Genomic DNA, 7,810 nt, shown 5'->3' with positions numbered 1-7,810 from the left:
CACATTCTTCCAAATGTACAAAGTTACAGCCGTATTCTCAAATTGATGAAACAGTTTCCCCCCCCATCAATCTACACACATACCATAGACATACATACCCCATAATGACATCACAATACCCCATAATGACATCACAATACCCCAAAGTCAATAGCAAAACAATGTTTTTAGAAACGCTTGCACAATGTATATATATATTTTTTTACATTAACATAAGTATTCAGACCCTTTACTCAGTAACTTTGTTCAAGCACCTTTGGCAGCGATTACAGCCTTGAGTCGTCTTGGGTATGACGCTACAAGCTTGGCACACCTGTATTTGGGGAGTTTCTTCCCATTCTTCTATGCAGATCCTCTCAAGCTCTGTCAGGTTGGATGGGGAGCGTCGCTGCAAAGCTATTTCAGGTTCTCTCCCAGAGATGTTCGATCGGGTTCAGGTCCGGCCTCTTTGCTGGGCCAATCAAGAACATATCAGAGACTTGTCCCGAAGCCACTCCTGCATTGTCTTGGCTGTGTGTTTAGGGTCATTGTCCTGTTGAAGGTGAACCTTCGCCCCAGTCTGAGGTCCTGAGTGCTCTGGAGCAGGTTTTTCATCAAGCCTTCTCAATACTTTGGCTCCGTTCATCTTTCCCTCTAGTGGTCCCAGTCCTGCCCGTGAAAAACATCCCCACCGCATGATGCTTATCCAAACACATGCTTCAATCGTCAGGATTGTGCCAGGTACATCCAGATGTGACTCTTGGCATTCAGGCCAAAAGAGTTCAATCTTGGTTTCATCAGACCACAGAATCTTGTTGCTCCATAGTCTTGAGAACTCTTTAGGTGCCTTTTGGGAAACTCCGAAGAGGGCTGTCATGTGCCGTTTTACTGAGGCAGGGGCTCCGTCTTGCCACTCTAGCCATAAAGGACTGATTGGCGGAGTGCTGCAGGAGATGGTTTGTCCTTCTGGAAGCGTTCTCCTCATCTCCACAAGAGGAACTCTGGAGCTCAATTCAGGAGTGACTCGGGTTCTTGGTCACCTCCCTTGACCAAGGCCCTTCCTCCCCGATTGCTCACAGTTTGGCCGGGCGGCCAGTTCTGGAAAGAGTCTTGGTGGTTCCGACCTTCTTCCTTTAATAATGAGGAGGTCACTGGTGTTCTTGGGGGACCTTCAACGCTTGGCAGAAATGTGTTGGTACCCTTCCCCAGATCTGTTCCCTCACACAATCCTGTCTCTGAGTTCTACGGACCAATCTTCGACCCTCATGGCCTGGTTTTTGCTCTGACATGCACTTGTCACTGTGGACTTTATATAGACAGATGTGTGCCTTTTCCAAATCATGTCCAATCAATTGACATTTACCCACATGAGGACTCAATAAGGTGTGCATTCTGGTGCTCAGGTTGACTTTTAAATAAACTCATACCTCACGGTCCCCGGTTGCAATAACCTCACGGCCCCCAGTTACAATAACCTCACGTCCACAGTTATAATAACCTCATACCTCACGTCCCCCAGTTAAGATAACCTCACGGCCCCCAGTTATAATACCTCATACCTCACGTCCCCAGTTAAGATAACCTCATACTCACGGCCCCCGAACCAACTGCCCAGTTACAATAACCTCATACCTCGGCCCCATTACAATAACCTCATACTCAGGCCCCCAAGTTACAAACTATAACCTCAACGGGCCCCAGTTACAATAACCTCATCTCAGGCCCCATTCAATCTAGGCCCGTTACAATAACCTCATACCTCACGGCCCCCCAGTTTACAATAACCTCACGGCCACCCAGTTACAATAAACTCACGGCCCACCCAGTTATAATACGCTCACGGCCCCAGTTATAATAACCTCACGGCCCCGCAGTTATAATAACCTCACGGCCCCCTCGTTTATAATACCTCATACTCACGTCCCCCAGTTATTAATAACCTCATAACCTCACGTCCCCCAGTTATAATAACCTCATACCTCACGTCCCCCAGTTACATAACTCACGGCCCCCAGTTACAATAACCTCATACCTCACGTCCCAGTATAATAACCTCACGGCCCCCCAGTTTATAATAACCTCATACCTCACGCCCCCCAGTATAATTAACCTACGCCATTTATACCCTCACGGCCCCCCAGTTACAATAACCTCACGGGCCCCCCAGTTACAATAACCTCACGGCCCCCAGTTACAATAACCTCAACCTCAGTTACCCATTACTATACCTACTCCCTAATCCCTCAAACGGACCCCCAGTTATAATAACCGTCAATACCTCACCCCCGTTTATACCCCGGCAGTTATAAGTAACCTCACGGCCCCCAGTTATCAATACACCCCCAGTACAATAACCGGCCCCCAGGGTACAATAACCTCATACCTCACGTCCCCGTTAACCTAACGGCCGTTTAATAACCTCATACCTCACCGGTCCCCCAGTTATAAATAACTCAGACTCACGTCCCCTCAGTTATAATAACCTCATACCTCACGTCCCCTCAGTTATAATAACCATCCTCCGTCCCCCCAGTTATAATAACCTCATACCACGTGCCCCCAGTTATAATACTAACCCATCATCCCTATAAACCTCACCTCGCCCCCCCATGTTACAATTAACCTCAGCGGCCCCGGTTACAATAACCTCATACCTCCACGCCCCCTCAGTTATAATAACCTCACGGCCCCCAGTTATAATAACGCTCATACCTCACGCCCCCCAGCCCGAGTTAACAATAACCTATACCTCACGGCCCCCCAGTTTACATAACCTCATACCTCACGGCCCAGTTACAATAACCTTCACGGCCCCAGTTACAATAACCTAGATCCCACCCCAGTACATCCTTCACGGCCCCTCAGTTACAATAACCTCAACGGCCCCAGTTACAATAACCCACGGGCCCCCAGTACAATAACCTCACGGCCCCCGTAACAATAAACCTCAGGCCTACTAACCCGGCCCCAGTTACATAACCTCACGGCCCCCGTTAACAATAACCTCACGGCCCCCCCCAGTTACAATAACCTCAACGTCCGCCCCGCCAGTTACAAAACCTACATACCGCACGCCCCAGTTATATAACTCATACCTCACGGCCCCAGTTACAATAACCTTCATACCTCACGGCCCCCCAGTTACCATATAACCTCATACCTCACCCCCAGTACATAACTTCATAGCCTCACGGCCCCCAGTTATAATAACTCTCATACCTCACGGCGGGCCCCCAGTTACAATAACCTCATACCTCACGGCCCAGTACAATAACCTTCCATACGCTCACGTCCCCCAGTTACAATAACCTCCATACCTCACGTCCCCAGTTAACAATAAACCTCATACCTCATGGCCCCCAGTTATAATAACCTCTTACCTCACGTCCCCCCAGTTTATAATTAACCTTCACGGCCCCGATAGTTATACATAACCTTCTACCTCACGGTCCCCAGTTTATAATCACTCACGGCCCCCAAGTTATACATAACCTCATACCTCACGTTCCCCCAGTTATATAACCTCACGGCCCAGTTATAATAAACCTCATAACCTCACGGACCCCCAGTTACAATAACCTCACGGCCCCTAGTTACAATAACCTCATACGCTCACGGCCCCCAGTTACCACCTAGGACCATCATAACCTCAGGCCCGACCAGTTACAATAACCTCAAGGGGTCTGAATACTTTCCAAATGCCCTGTATGTGTTTATCTCACATGGCAAATAAACTGGAATCTTTAAGCACTGAGTGATTCTGTCATGAAATATTTTGTCCCTTTCAGGAGAGGAGCCTCTCTGTCTCTGAGACTGGCTCAGAATGGACATGCTAAACATGACAAGCTGAGAAACCTGGGAATCAAGAGAAGTATGTGCCTTCTACATTGTTGTCTGGTGATCATTCTGAGTTTCTCCACTAGAGGGCAGCAGCTTATATACAATAGTCTTGAAGCTCAACTCTCATTGTGGTCCTTGCTCTTTCTCTCTGTCTCTCTGCCTGCCTCTCTCTGTCTCTCTGCCTGTCTCTCTCTGTCTCTCTGCCTGTCTCTCTCTGTCTCTCTCTCTCTGCCTGCCTGTCTCTGTCTTTCTGTCTCTCTCTCTGTCTTTCTCTTTGTCTGTGTTGTAGGTAGTGCGCAGGAGCGAACCAAGAAATGTCAGTCTGCCTGGAACAAGTACCTCATTTCCTGTTACACCCAGAATAAGAAGTAATCAGGCTGATAAAGATGTTGTAGTCCATTCCACCTCACCTCCCTCTCCCCTTCATGAGCCACCTGTCTCCATCACATTAACCAGCCTTGATACAGGTCGTCACTATCTGGCCAAATTGGAAGCCCCGCCTTGTTCTAAAATGTTCTGCCATTGTAATCCTTTGGGCGGGTTTGGTAACATAATGCAGAAGTGACAGTGTAAACATTTATTTTTTTATTTTTTTAACTTTTGACTATTTTCTACATTGTAGAATAAAAGTGAAGACATCAAAACTATAAAATAACACATGGACTTATGTAATAACCCAAAAAGTTTTAAACAAATCAAAATATATTTGATATTCTTCAAATAGCCACCGTTTGCCTTGATGACAGCTTTGCACACTTGGCATTCTCTCAACCAGCTTCACCTGGAATGCTTTCCAACAGTCTTGAAGGAGTTCTCACAAATGTTGAATATTTCTTGGCTGCTTTTCCTTCACTCTGCGGTCCAACTCATCCCAAACCATCTCAATTGGGTTGAGTTTAGGTGATTGTGGAGGCCAGGACATCTGATGCAGTACTCCATCACTCTCCTTCTTGGTAAAAATAGCCCTTACACATCCTGGGGGTGTGTAGGGTCATTGTCCTGTTGAAAAACAAATGATAGTTCCTCTAAGCCCAAACCAGATGGGATGGCGTATCGCTGCAGAATGCTGTGGAAAGCCATGCTGGTTTAAGTGTGCCTTGAATTCTAAATAAATCACTGACTGTGTCACCAGCAAAGCACCCACACCATCACACCTCCTCCATGCTTCACAGTTGAGAACCACAAATGCAGAGCATCATCTGTTCACCTACTTGCGTCTCACAAAGACACAGCGGTTGAACCAAAAATCTAAAATTTGGACTCATCAGACCAAAGGACAGATTTCCACCGGTCTAATGTCCATTGCTCGTGTTTCTTGGCCCAAGCAAGTCTCTTCTTATTATTGGTGTCCTTTAGTAGTGGTTTCTTTGTAGCAATTCAACCATGAAGGTCTGATTCCACAGTCTCCTCTGAACAGACTGATGTTGAGATGTGTCTGTTCTGAACTCTGTAGCATTTCTGAGGCTGGTAACAATTAATGAACTTATCCTCTGCAGGAGAGGTAACTCTGGTCTTCCTTTCCTGTGGTGGTCCTCATGAGAGACCCAGTTTCATCATAGCGCTTGATGGTATTTGCGGACTGCACTTGAAGAAACTTGAAAATTTTCCGTATGACTGACCTTCATGTCTTAAAGTAATGATGGACTGTGTTTCTCTTTGCTTATTTGAGCTGTTCTCTTGCCATAATATGACTTTGGTCTTTTTACCAAATAGGACTGTCTTCTGTATACCACCCCTACCTTGTCACGACACAAATGATTGTTCAAACGCAAATGAACTTTTACCAAGGCACACCTGTTAATTGAAATGCCTTCCAGGTGACTACCTCATAAACTAGGGCTCCTGAGTGATCGGCGGTCTAAGACACAGCATCTCAATGCAAGATGCCTCACTACAGTCCTTGGTTCGAATTCCAGGCTGTATCACATCCGCCGTGATTGGAGTCCCATAGGGCGGCCACGCAATTAGCCAGCGTCGTCCGGGTTTAGCCGGGGTAGGCCGTCATTGTAAATAAGAATTTTTTCTTAACTGACTTGCCTAGTTAAATAAAGGTACACAAGCTGATTGAGAGGGCCAAGAGTGCCCTGATGACAGCTTTGCACAAAGTGTGGATTACTGTGAAGTATCTCCAAATATATATGTTTGATTTGTTTACTTCTTTTTTGGTTACTACATGATTCCATATGTGTTTATCTTCACAGTGTTGATGTCTTCAAATATTATTCTAAAATGTAGCAAATAGTAAAAAATAAAGAAACTTGACTGAGTAAGTGTGTCCACACTTTTGACTGTACTGTATATTATTATGTTAATACATTTCGTGATGACAAACTAAAACCATGAATAAAGCTGCCAACAGATGAGATAATATAGATAATGGAGCTGTCCATAAAACCAGATGAGATAATATAGATAATTGGAGCTGTCCATAAAACCAGATGGAGATATAATTCTAGATAATGGAGCTGTCCATAAAACCAGATGGAGATAATATAGATAATGGAGCTGTCCTAAACCAGATGAAGAAATATAGCTAATGAGCTGTCCATAAACAGATGAAAATATATAGATAATGGAGCTGTTCATAAAACCAGATAAGATAATGTAGATAATGGAGCTGTCCATAAACCAGATGAAGATAATATGATAATGGAGCTGCTTCATAAAACCAGATGTGATAAGGACTGTCCATAAAACCAGATGAGATAATATAGATAATTGGAGCTGTCCATAAAACCAGATGAAGATAATATAGATAATGGAGCTGTTCATAAAACCAATGAAGATATGGAGCTGTCCATAAAACCAGATGAAGATAATGGAGCTGTCCATAAAACCAGATGAAGAAATATAGATATGGAGCTGTTCATAAAAGCATGAGTATTACTAATGGCGCCATAAAACCATGATGAGATAATATAGATATGGAGCTGTCCATAAAACCAGATGGAGATAATATAGATAATGGAGCTGTCCATAAAACCAGATGGAGATAATTAGATAATGGAGCTGTCCATAAAACCAGATGGAGATAATATAGATAATGGAGCTGTCCATAAACCAGATGGAAGATAATATAGATAATGGAGCTGTCCATAAACCCAGATGAAGATAATATAGATATGGAGCTGTCCATAAAACATAACAGAAAAAATAAAAAAAACAAAGAACCCAAACCGAATGAATAATATAGATAATGGAGCTGTTCATAAAACCAGATGAAGATAATGTAGATAATGGAGCCTTGTCCATAAACCCAGATGAAAGATAATATAGTATATGGAGCTGTTCATAAAACCAGATGTAGATAATGGAGCTGTCCATAAAACCAGATGAGATAATATAGATAATGGAGCTGTCCATAAAACCAGATGAAAGATAATAAAGATAATGGAGCTGTTCATAAAACCAGATTGAAGATAAATGGAGCTGTCCATAAAACCAGATGAAGATAAGTGAGCTGTCCATATAACCAGATGAAGATAATGGGAGCTGTCCATAAAACAGCATGAAGATAATATAGATAATGGAGCTGTTCATAAACCAGATGGAGATAATATAGATAATGGAGCTGTTCATAAACCAGATATTATGAAATATAATATGGGCTGTCCATAAAACCAGATGGAGATAATTAGATTTATGGAGCTGTCCATAAAACCAGATTAAGATAATATAGAAAATGGAGGCTGTCCATAAAACCAGAATAGATAATGGAGCTGTTCATAAAACCAGATGGCAGATATGGAGCTGTTCATATAAAACCAAGATGAAGATAATGGAGCTTGTCCAATAAAACCAGATGAAGATATAAGATAATGGAGCTGTTCATAAAACCAGATGAAGATTATGTAGATAATGGAGCTGTTCATAAAACAGATGAAGATAATGTAGATAATGGAGCTGTTTCATAAAACAGATGAAGATAATGAGGCTGTCCATAAAACCAGATGAAGATTAATGGGCTGTCCATAAAACCAGATACAGATAA

Source organism: Salvelinus sp. IW2-2015, unplaced genomic scaffold (assembly GCF_002910315.2).
Source record: "Salvelinus sp. IW2-2015 unplaced genomic scaffold, ASM291031v2 Un_scaffold1058, whole genome shotgun sequence".
Taxonomy (NCBI): domain Eukaryota; kingdom Metazoa; phylum Chordata; class Actinopteri; order Salmoniformes; family Salmonidae; genus Salvelinus; species Salvelinus sp. IW2-2015.
The sequence above is the reverse complement of the archived record's forward strand: the minus strand, read 5'-3'. Positions refer to the sequence as shown.